We start from the raw sequence: 12850 nt of genomic DNA, 5'->3' as shown, positions 1-12850 counted from the left end.
TCCCAAATTACAGATCTAATGGAAGGACCAGGGGAAGAAGGAAAGTAGAAGTGAAGGTCATTTGACCCTCTGCTGGTAGACCTCTGTCCAGGTGGCCTTTCAGTCTATAAAGGAATATGGAAATTTTGTATAGAATGGAATGTGTTTGCAGTGCTAAGTCACTATGGGACAGCCTGTAGTACATTTTGCAGGTATCTCCTTGGCGTTAACCAGAAGTAACTCCTCGATGCATAGAGTCCTGCCAGTGCGTAATGACTGACCTTAGGCTCTGTTTTGTATCCAGGGTGCTAGTCCCTTTTTAATAACACAAAATGCATGTTATTTGAGATCACAAATTTGCTCTTATCATTTACTGATACCCTATATGATGATAGTACTCCTAGCACTTGAAGAATCAGGGTAGATCTATACATGCTTTAAGAAATGGAACTCCAGGGATGCCTGGGTGGTTCAGCTGGTTAAGTGTCTGCCTTGGCCTCAGGTCATGATCCCAGGGTCCTGGGATCAGGTCCCACATCGGGCTCCTTGCTCAGCCGGGACCCTGCTTCTCTCTCTACCTGCCACTCCCCCTGCTTGTGCTATCTCTCTCTCTCTCTGACAAATTAATAAATAAAATCTTAAAAAAAAAAAAAAGAAAAAGAAATGGAACTCCAAACCTTCCGTGCGTGCATACAGGTATACATTCATGAGCATTCAGAGGTGCTTCACTCAGGAAAGACAACGGGGGTATTTGTGGAAGGTGTGCAGCAAAGATGGAAAACTAAGTCAGAAAACTAGATTGGAATGTTTCACATTTCTACCTCTTCGTGCTTATTTGAGTAAATATTAAATGTTAAAAGATGTGTGCCACATTGGTAACATCTAAAATATTGGAAAACAAATAAATAAATACAAATATAAATATAATATATATGTGTGTGTGTGTATATATATATATATATATATATATATAGGTATAGATATAGATATAAATTCACTTGAACTATTCTAGACCAGCTTCTCAAGGTACAGTCAGAATTGCCCACAGGGCTCATGAACAATATCTGGGCTCCACTTCAAACCAGAGTTTCATGGTTTCCAAAATCCGTATTATTTACAAATACCCTGAGTAAACTCAGTGTGCACCAAAATTGGAGAAGTACCGATTCTATCATTATCAAAAATTTATAGCAGAGACAACCAACCCTCTACCATCCACTGTACAGATATTCTTTTGTTTATATTGTGAAATTTTAGCTGACTATCCCAGGCATGCCAACTGACACTTCTTTGCTTCTATTATCTTTTTTTTTTTTAATTCTATGTGTGAAAAAGATATGTTCTTTGGAAATGAATGATGTAAATTCCTTATTCTTTACATTTTAAATTATAAATCATTTCAAATGTGCAGAAACCTATTGATAAGAATATTGTAAACACTTCTATACCAACCTCGGTGAATTTCTATATATGAAATTGTATTTTGTCACTAAGTTAAAATAAAATGGTAAAATCCTTAGGTGTATTGACGCCCTCAATAATATGCCATGGTACTTAAAATCTGACAGGTGTCAAGGTAATGTACATATGTATATGTATATATACAATATATATACATATTATACAATATATCATATGAATACAGAGCCATCGTTTTTTAAAGATTTATTGATTTTTTTTTTAGAGAGAGAGAGAGATCAGGGGGAGGGGTAGAGGGAGAGAGAGAATATCTCAAGCAGACTTCCTGCTGAGCGAGGAGCCCAACGTGGGGCTCGATCCCACGACCCTGAGATCATGACCTGAACTGAAATCAAGAGTCCGACACTTAACCAACTGAGCCATCCAGGTGCCCCTACAGAGCCATCTTATTAAGAATTCTTTAATGAGGGCGCCTGGGTGGCTCAGTTGTTAAGTGTCTGCCTTCGGCTCAGGTCATGATCCCGGGGTCCTGGGATCGAGTCCCACATCGGGCTCCCTCCTTGGGGGGAAGCCTGCTTCTCCCTCTCCCGCTCCCGCTGCTTGTGTTCCTGCTCTCGCTATCTCTGTCTCTGTCAAATAAATAAATAAAATCTTTAAAAAAAAAAAAAGAATTCTTTAATGACACTCATGAATCCTTTAATTTTCATTGAGAGACCACCCAGATAGACACATATATGAAAATACAGCTGAGTATGTATACTTAGTTACAGTTGCTGATGCTACACGTTTTCCGATTGTATGAATAATGGAAAATAGATAACCGGGAAGGAAGGGAAGGAGAGGAGAATGAAATCAAGCTCTAGTGGGAGGTGTCCAGTGTGGAGACTTTGATGACCAAGCACTAATCAAAACACCAAAAGCACCAACCTTCCAGAATTTTATTTCTTTGAGTTTCCCACTGGGCCCATACAACCAGGCATGGGTCACTTCCATGCGTATCTGAACTTGGCACCTCACACAGTCTGGATTGTTTTCTCCAGTTTTCCTGAACACACGGTCCCCAAAACATGTGTTTTAAAAGTAATATTAATGATAACTTAGGGTTTTATGCTGACCTGGAGTTGAACAGCTTCCTGTCATAGGCAGCACAACCCAGGACAGTGTCTTTATGATTTTATTTATCTATTCTTTATTTATTTGAAACAAAGAGAGAACACAAATCGGAGGGAGGGAGAGGCAGAGAATCTCAAGCAGACTCCCCGCTGAGCACGGAACCTGATGCGGCGCTCGATCTCATGACCCTGAGATCATGACCTGAGCCGAAATCAAGAGTCAGACACTTAATCTGCTGAGCCACTCAGGCACCCCTGGGCCGTGTCTTTAATCACCATTTTCACTGGGCTCCCTTGGTGTCTCACCAGTTACAAAGGTGGAATCATCCTGATTATCTGCTAGTTAACAATTTGGACAGAGAAGGCATGGCAGATCCTGATGGAACATTTGGAAGGACAGATCCATTAGCATGATGGAATGCTAAAGCCAGATGTTGGGCAAAAACAAATGCTGCTTGTAAACTTACCCAACATCTGATACACAAAATAATACTATGATATATTTATAGAGCACTTACTACATATTAGGTCCCGTAACATTCATTATATGCACTATTAGAAATTCTCATCATAACCTGGGTAATCAGATAGCATCACCCCAAAGTTAACAATCAGAAAGCTAGGGTCCAGATGAATTGGAGAAGGTGCCCACATTCACAGAGTGGTGAATCCAGTATTCAAATCCAGATCCACTTGTCACAGAAGGCTTTGAACTTTCCTCAATATCTCACTCTTTCTTATAGAAAATATTTAGCACTTAGAAGCCATTTTCCTTAGCAATCAACCTAAAATCTCTGCCCCAACTCAGCTACTCCTCCTCTCATTGTTTTGCAAATTGGTTAGGGAGTATCTGCAATACCTCTTCTTTTCTATTATGCTCTATAAATTATTTCATCAAATTTTTATTGAGCCCCTATCATATGCCACATCATGTCCTTAGAGTTGGCTGTGGTCCACCAGTTTATGAATCCCAATTTCTTGGGGAATTTCATACTCTATCTGCTCCATTCATCAAAAATGTAGATGGGCTGTCATTATTGAACAACTCTTTTGCAACTAGAGGGTCACAGCCTCCTGTTAAAGATACCATTTCTGCGGTTTGCAAGTAACATTTGTTTTTAAAGGAAATAGAATACAATAAGAACTATCTGTGTGCACTAAAGGAAACATTACATTGACAATTTTTGTTTGTTACATACGCATTCCCGCATCCTCAAGTGTGCGTTGCAATATAAAATGTATTTCTTAATTTGGGTGTCAGCAAAAATACTTTGAAAAACATTTCTCTACACTAAAGGCTCTTGGGAGCAGAGAGGAGGTCTCTCATTTTTCTGTCTCCAATTGAGCACATTATTACCTCTAATTTTGGGAGAAAGTTCATAGCTTGTTGATTCTGAATACCGACTGAGAATTGCAAATGATGTTCTGACGTTCTTAATGTGATTGTCTATCCCTTCATTTATCAATGCATTATCGGACAGTGGGCTGTCTGGATAGCATAATTCAGTGACTTTTTGTAAAGGAAAAAAAAATCTTTCATTAGTAATGCACTCATTTATTCTTTTCCAAAACACTTTTCATCATGTGGACATGGACTTAGCACCTTGAATGTTAATTATCCACTTAGATGATACTAGATATTCCTGTGAGGAAAATATATTTGATGCGTAAGTCTGGGAGAGAAAAAAATTCAGAAGCATATATTTTCAGTATAATTTCTGCAAGGCCAGTTTTGGAAGGTCAGATGGGACAGGAAACTCCAGGTCAAACCCTAGATTTGTTGCCCCATCTCATGATTATACCCAATTTCCATGAGTCTACTACACCGTTAGTTGGTTAAATTATTTGTGGACATGAATCTCTGTTTTCCAGGACCTGGGGGTTGAGGATCTGGAGAGATGTTAGTCAAAAGGTACAAACCGCCAGCTATAAAATGAATAAGTTCTAGGATGGTGACTATAATTAACAATACTGTATTATATACTTGAAATTTAAGAGAGTAGATCTTATATGTTATCACCACACACACACACACACACACACAAATCATAATTATGTAGAGGATGAGGGTGTTTACTAATCTTATTGTGGGATCATTTTGCAATATATATATGTGTCAAATCACCACATTACATACTTGAAACTTACAAATGTTATACATCAATAATATCTCAATGAAGGTGGAAAAAATTTCATCAAATAAACTCCTAAAGGATAGATTAAAAAAAATGAATCTCTGAATTATGTCAAATCGTAATTTTGTAACACAGACACAAGAATAGAATGGAAAATATGAAAACTACACCCATCTTCCACAATGCATATCCACGGGATTTTATTGTCAAGCTCACACAGATGTTGAGTGGAGACTGGGTCCAAAGTCCAAAAAAACTCTGGATTGTTTGGAGTTGGGATAAAAGGGGAGAAGATTTTGGAAGTGAGAAAGGAAACCAAAGTTTCAAGAGGGAATTGGTGCCAGAAATTGGGCCATTACTACTCCCCAGTGCTAAAGGCAGAATGGTAAAGTTTAGATAAGGGATAAAAATTCACATCTCTTCTGGGTGAGGAGACATCCCCTCAGTGCTGGATAAATTAAAAATCAACTTTGTTTTTGCCTGCTACAAAATGTTTTGGCCCAGAATGGAATCAGTGTGGCTGAAAAAAAAAAGGGGCCAAATATTCAATTCATTTGGAACTACTTGCATCCTTCCTATGGAGAGAGCCTGGGCTTGCTTGGGTTGGTCAACACTCAACATTTTCTTTTGACTTCCCACTTTTTTTTTTTTTTTTATGAGAAATGTCTGCAAGTCTCAATTTAGGAGTATCCATGGGTTACAAATTGTTGAATTGGAATCTGTGATCAGAAAGGAAAACCTGGCTTTTGAGTCACATGAACTGAGTCCTTTCCAACATTATGATTACCTGCAACACTAAATTTGGAATTAGAAGTGTGATGAGACTGATGGCAGAAAGACCAGGAAAAGTACATCGATTTGTTCTGAAATCTTACAGGATTATGTACATGAAATGGCCTATATAAGTGCAGAATTTTCAGGTTGAAAATAGCTATTCCCAAAAGCCCTAATAATGCCCCAGCTGATTCTGCCCCATCTACTCCTGAGCATTCATTGAAACACAAGGAGAAATCCGAGGAGGTGAGCTGAGGAAAATCCCCTATATCCAAGAGGCACCCCTCCCTTTGTTTCCCCATAGGGTTTCATCCAAGGTATTAAAATGGTTGTTTCACATGCCATCCCCTTATCCCAGCCTCAGTGACATAAAAGAGAGCTGGAAGAGATAAAGATTTATCAGTATCAATTACCCAGACATTTCTGTTCATGAGTTTATGACTCATTGAATGAACTATCTTCTACATGGTGACCATGGGGGAATGCTTGATATCATGTATTGTCCTTTTGCCTAGCCACCTGGTCTCACATTAACTGAATCCCAAATAGTGGCGCAAAGAAAAATCTGGTCGCCTCTATCTCCAAGACATTATAAAACAGACATGGTATATACACAAGAGGATGATCTGAAATGTTAATTCTACACAAAAATTCATTTTGCGGTCAGAAAAAAATGTTCTTCTGTAATCAAAGTCCTGCTGATAACTCTTCCCTGGATTGCAGACACTGTCAACATTGGAAAAGCATCCAACCATTCACTTAAAATTGTGCTCTGTGAGTCCTTGCTAAGATCCCACTATCACCAAGCAATGGCAGCTCTCCAAAATCAATCTCAGATACCTGGATGATTCTCACCAAAATTTGGTCTCAAGGTTACAACACACCAGGCGCTCAGCCCCTGACCTCTCTGGGGGCCCTGCCGGGTTGACTTTGGCCTCTGATGAGTTAATATGTGCAAAAGACCATGCATGCTTGGGTAATTTACTTATTAAAAACATTAAAAGCTTTTGGCTCTTTGACATCCAAAGAGAAAGCAAAGCAATCGAGTGACTCCTGACCCTAGCTTATCAGATGACGGGCGTCATGCTATCTAGGCCTCATCACTGACCATGTGAGGAAGGCCACATTTTATAGGTGTTTACAACAGTTTAAGGTTCATGCTGCCAAGCTGTGTCAACACCAGGCCACGCAGGGCCACCAGCCCCATGAGTGAGGCCAAGCATAAAAAGAAAACCAGTGGACAGAAATCCTTATCTAATGAAAGATCACATCTTATTTTTTTTCCCCACAAACTTTTAAAATCACCCAAACAGAGGAAAGCAACCTTACCTTGCAAATTTCCTTCCATGGTCATTGGTCGTTCAGCATCCATCGATTCAAGTACTGAAATATTACAGAAGGTGTCAGCGAGCCAGATCTCCATGAGAACATGGTCCCAACTTTGTGCTAAAACAACAAGCAATTTTTTTTAGCCATCGTGTTCTAAGAGCAAAAACCATCACCTGCTCGGCAGGCTTTTGGACTAGACTTGGGGGGGGTGACGTGCCTGCATTAATATAATACTTCATGGTGTTAGCCCTTCATAGGTTCTGTGGGCGTTTGTGGGTGTGTGTTTGTGTGTGTGAGCACCTGCTCGCATGCCTACATGTCGTGTGCATCTAAGTTGTGGGCAAGAGTGATACGATAGCCCCCATATAATCGCTCTCTGTCTGGAGTCAGTAAGTCTGGATTTAACACTGAAAGAAAAAAAAAAAAAACATTATTTGGTCATTTCAGAAATCACCATATCTGAAGCGCATTGGAACATTAGCTTTATACATGACTTCCCTGAATAAGACTCACATTTTCCACCTTCCCTGGTGGATGAAGAGGGATTTTTGTGTAACTGAAATGTCTCATGTCCCGTGCCCGCATTTATATTTGGGTACCTCGCAAGGGGTCTGAGAGCAGCTGTGGGAATGCCACGTGCCCAAATAACCGGGAAGCACCTGATTGTGGGAGTGTATTCTTTTGACCATTCAACTTTCTCTCTCCTAGTTCCCATTTTAAAAGAGTTATCACTTGCTCACAAGATCTTTTGTATAAATGGCGTATCTCTAAAGTCAAGTCTTCGGGCTGATAGCCAGCTAAATTCCACAATTGATACATTCATCTCAAAACTCAAATAACTTGGACTTGAATTGTCATTGGTTTTGCACTCTTATGAGGGCTAACTCAAAAGGAAATGACTTGGTATTACAAATTTGGTTTTATGTACACACACAGAGTAGCAAATTCACTCACTCTATACTTGAATGGGTGGTGAAAAAAAAAAATTGGCTGCTTTAATTGCCGTAAGTCATCTAAGCCTTCTTCAAGAACCTGGGGCGCCTGGGTGGCTCAGTCAGTTAAGCGTCTGCTTTCGGCTCAGGTCATGATCCCAGGGTCCTGGGATTGAGCCCTGTGTCAGGCTCCCTGCTCAGTGGGGAGTCTTTCTCTCCCTCTGCCCCCTCCGAAGCTCGTGATCTCTCTCTCTCTCAAATGAATAAATAAGAAATCTTAAAAAAAAAAAAAAAAATTTTTTTCTTCCCCCACCTCTTCTGCCCTCTCCTCCCCCACACACCCAGCATACTGGATCATATGGGAAGAGAAAGAAGGTGACCTTGCCAAGTTTCATGGTGAGAGCCCATCTCCACTTGAAAGTCCTTGCTTTCTGGTAACTAAGCTTCTCTCAGATAAATGCTCAATCTTATGGGTTTCTCCCTGTTCCTTCTGGAGATGGTGTCTGCGTATGAGGAGGCTCTCTGGCTTCGAGACAGTGGGAAGATGGCAGACCAGATTCACAGAGGGACTCTGGGCACACCTGGAGTCTGATGAGGACTGGCAGGTCTGGCCGCATGCCTAGATATCTTTTCATGTGTCAGTCCTCTGGTCCCATAGAATCCATGCACCATTGTGTCTTCATTCTGTCTTTACTGGCTGGGATGTAGATGAGATGGGTAGAGCTAGAGCAGCTATCTTGGACCATGAGGCAGCCTTGGAATGGAGATTATGGTAGAGTCAAACGAGAAGTGGAACCTGAGTCCCTTATACTGGAGAGTGCCTTCTCATCATTGAACTGCCCTTTTCCAGACAACTGCACCAGAGAACAATATGTTTCCTCTTCCTCTTTCTGACTTGCAAAGACATCCCTTCGGAAAAGTGAAGCCCCATGGCTCAGCTTTTTTGACGGAAGCGGGGGCCTTCCTCTGGATTAAATAGATGATCTTCTCTTCCAAGCTTGGCTCCAAATAAGTTAACAAGAACTTAAAGGAATTTCAAATTTTTTTCTTCCCACAAAGCCTAACTTGCTGCAGATGCAACACAATCCTATGTCTGATTTTAGAAGCTGAGTATTGTGTCCCTCTTTCTTTCTGCAGTTCCATTAGAATAATCTTACTCCTCCTTAGGCAACTAAGTAATTTGGACAAGATAGGCAGTGGTGGTTTGTGGGAAGGGAAATGGAAAATCACGCACTAAGGAAAAGGGAAAAGAAAGGACATAAAGGACATGCCATCTCCATTTAAATATTCATATATGTGTAGACACATGTACACATATGCATATATATGTGTGGGTTTGTGTGTATATATATATATATATGTATATATATATATATATATATATATATATACACACACATACCTTATGTGATTGAGTAATTCCTGTCCCACTGACCTGTAAGCACAAATGAGGTAATATTAACTTTATTTCTTCAAGTTCAAAACTCCTCCTAGCCAACCTAGAGCCTCAAGAATTTCTCCCTCCATCAAATATGCCTCTCCAAACTTATTCCTGGGCAGGGTCTTGCTGGCCTAAAGCCTTAGCCAACCAGTCCAAGAGACACCACTTCTGGGCAGCCCCTTGCCATGATGCACACTGGAGGCACCGAGAAAGGGGCTGGATCAAAGCTCTCGCTGTCCCTGTGCTGGGCCCCTTTGCCAGGTACACAAACTTCACAACTGTGCACGGTAGCCTGCTACCTCAAAGCCACTCACCACTCCACCTTGAAGCCAGCACTGCTGCCCTTAGAGGGTGGGGCTCCTCCCTCTCTTGGGTTCCCCTCCTTGGGTTCCCACACCTGTCAAATGCTTGAGATGAGTCAGTCCCTTAATCATGACTGTGTGGCTCTTAGTCACTCTGTAGATGGTCCAGAAATGGAGAGTGTCTCCATTCTTGGGTGCCCGGTCACTTGGGCTCCAAAGCAGCACTGCTTGAAACCAAAAGTTATTACAACACTCACAAAGATTCCCAATGAATTTCTCTCTCTGTCCTGGCGATGAGACTTCAACCAACCATTCATCCTACTGTCCCCCATTCTCCATCCAAGGAGCCAAGCACAAAATCTCAGCTCCTGTGTGCTGCCATCTTGCACACCCCTCCCATCTTGTCCTGCATGAGGCTCCCCCAAGTTCCCAGGCTTTAGCCTGGCCTTCCATCATCAGCTTAAATGCACCATGTTCCCTCCAACCATGGGCCCTCAGCATGAGCTGTCCCCGATGCCTAAAACCTGGCACCCTGCATCACACTAAAATCTTTGAGCGCATGGGCCCTGGTCCTCCTTCAGATCTCAGTGCAAATATAACTCGCTCAGGGCAGCCTTCCCCATCCATGACACCCTTCCCTCTATCACCTATCAGGATGACCCACTATACATTCAGTTGCCCTAATTTCTTTTTATTTTTTTTTAAAGATTTATTTATTTATTTGAGAGAGAGAGAGTACGCATGTGCACGTGGTGAGAGGAGGGGCAGAGGGAGAGAGAGAATCCCAAAGCAGACTCCTGACTGGACAGGGAGCTGGATTCAGGGCTTGATCCCAGGACCCTGAGATCATGACCTGAGCTGAAATCAAGAGCTGGCCGCTTAACCAACTGAGCCACCCAGCCGCCCCTAATTTCTCTTTTTAATGCTTCACACATACAATTCTCTTATATTCCTGCATGCTAGATCCTGGGCATACACAGACTCGAGAGTAGCATGATGATCTTGCATTCTGGACCTCACTTCACCCCTTGGAGACAGGCCCTAGATCGCCTCATCCTCACACTGCAGTTGGGATGATACAACATCAGGGAAATTGTGGATAAATGCGCTATGAATTCCTCCCAAGCATAAGACACTGAAGAATTTGGACACATAGGCTAAATCTTCTGATATAAGTTTACATCAAGTGACATAGTCTTAATAATTTAAAGAAAGAGAAAAGAATATACCTTAGAAAATCACAGTTTCGGAATGTTTCCTTTGACATATCCAGATTGACACCTAGAGGAACGTCTAAACACTTGCTTAATTCATTTCTCTAAACTAGTGTAACAGTGAGTGTTGGCTGGATTATCCATTGTTAGGAAGACGCCCATGTTGATTCAACTTTCTGGTTCGAATGCCGCCCCTCACCTTTCCAAAGCAAGCCATAGATCTTACTCTGAATGCCAGTTCTCAGGACTTTGGTTGGCCTCTCCCTAATCTTTTCTGGGATATAAGCAGAGGTGTACAGGAGCTGGTCTGAACAGGCCCCAAGAGCCCATGTGTGCCTCTCTTCTCAAATCTGCTTCCAGGGCGCCGCACAAGGGAGCTCAAAACTGGCTATGGCGGGAGTATTATGGAAATCAGCCAACACCATGAAAGAGCTTTTGTTCCAAAGAGCTGGTCGTTAAACATTTACCAGCACACCATTGGAGGAAAGAAAAGTCATAACCCAAGGAAGAATCATGTTTTTAAATGAGTTAATTTAGGGCCACTTGGCCCTGATTATATCTCCTCTGTATAATAAGTATAAATACCTATGTATTGCTACTTATCTACCATGTTATTTTTAAACCTTGCCTGTGTTTCTTGGGTGAAACTCTGAAGCCACAGTAAGATGAAATAGAAAAGCAAGATTAAACAGAGCCTCCAATGTAGAAATTTCTCACTAAACTCAGAGTTGTTCACCCACTCTGACCCCACTGATACCGATTATGGGACTTGTCGGCATCTTTTTCCTGTTTGGTTAAAAAGGAAAAGTGAATGGTTTGTTCCACTTGAAGATGATGGTCAGAAACAGTACAGGATGGGGCACCTGGGTGGCTCCATTGTCTGGCTCGTGATTTCGGTTCAGGCTGTGATCTCGGAGTCGTGAGGTCAAGCCCCGCGTTGGGCTCTATGCTGAGTGTGGATCCTGCTTAAGATTCTCTCTCTCCCTCTGCCCCTCCCCTCCTTTCTCTCTCTCTCTCTAAAAAAAAAAAAAAAGAAAGACAGGAAGTCAGAAAGAAAAGGAAAGAAGGAAGGGAGGAAAGAAGGAAGGAAGGGAGGGAGGGAGGGGAAATAGTACAGGAAAAAGGAGGTGGAGGGGTAATTACTGAGACATCCAGGACACTTGACACGTGTAACCATGGATCTTCCATCCTGTTCCTCTTAGCCCAGGCTTGTTCCGATGACAGTTCTGATCTCTGCTCACTCCGACTCTTCTTTTCATCCTATTAAGAACCAGAGTTGTTTCATAATAAAGAGTTTTAAAACTAAACGTTAAAAGTTACGGAGAGAAGTCAGAAAGCGTGTTGAAATAAATGACAAATTCTGTGAATAATCTAATAGTTTTGGAAATAAAGATTCCTTACATTCATTTAACTAGCCAAGGCCCACATTTCCCTTCCTCTTCTCTCCGGCTTTGGAATAAAACAACTCTAAATTTAAACTTACACCAAATCATATAAATTCTCCATCTGGAGCCCAGTTTTGATAATATGTCCTTTGGGATCGATCTCCCTCTCCGTCTTTACTTAAGTGAATTTATAAATTCATAATGCAGTCTTCTGGTTCTTTGAAAGGAGAAGATTAACACGAGATAGCAAATGTCCTCAGTGTCTTTAAATATACCCATGCTCCTAAGCATATAGGAGCATTTTGGGGCTATAAGAAACAGACAAAATGCAGTGTAACCTCAGGACAGAGGGGAAGGAGGCTAATTTCAAAGATTTGGAGCCAACAGAGACAGAGCTAACACTTACATGATATTTATGGTGTGTCAAACAGTGTTCCAAGCACTTTACCTGTATTAACACATTTAATCCCACCAAGATCCTGAGAAGTAATAATTGTTATTATCCCTACTTAAGAGTTGAAAAAAACAGGGCAAAAAGAGGTGAGGTAACTTTCTGGCGAGCACATACGGGTAAGTAACCAAGCTGGGATTTGAACCCAGCATTCTGCCTTACCCCTGCACTATCTCCCCAAACATATGTGTGAGGTAGAATCACCCAGCTGTGGCATGGCCTGATAGTTATGCCTCATTTGCTTAATTACCTCCTTGAACTACCTCAGCCTATGTTTATGTGGAGTCCAGGGACCACTCACATCAGCAGCGCTTTGGCACTGGTTAAGAATGCAGATTCACAAACTGAGTGTTGTTGGAGTGGGGGGTGGGGTGGGA

The 12850-nt window shown here is 41.6% G+C and overlaps 2 long non-coding RNA genes across 2 annotated transcripts in view; one reads left to right on the top strand and one right to left on the bottom strand.

The window, feature by feature from the left end:
• The window catches only part of LOC145723582 (uncharacterized), a 177811-nt gene that overhangs the window by 110606 nt on the left and 54355 nt on the right, over positions 1 to 12850 (top strand). The window lies entirely within an intron of this gene.
• The window catches only part of LOC145723581 (uncharacterized), a 45731-nt gene continuing 44675 nt past the window's right edge, over positions 11795 to 12850 (bottom strand). The window contains exon 3 of the long non-coding RNA XR_014148785.1: positions 11795 to 11897. This is a non-coding gene — a long non-coding RNA (uncharacterized LOC145723581). The remainder of the gene's footprint in view (positions 11898 to 12850) is intronic.

This window comes from Leptonychotes weddellii, chromosome 9, assembly GCF_054177405.1.
Source record: "Leptonychotes weddellii isolate Sample4059 chromosome 9, ASM5417740v2, whole genome shotgun sequence".
Taxonomy (NCBI): domain Eukaryota; kingdom Metazoa; phylum Chordata; class Mammalia; order Carnivora; family Phocidae; genus Leptonychotes; species Leptonychotes weddellii.
The sequence above is the reverse complement of the archived record's forward strand: the minus strand, read 5'-3'. Positions and strand labels throughout refer to the sequence as shown.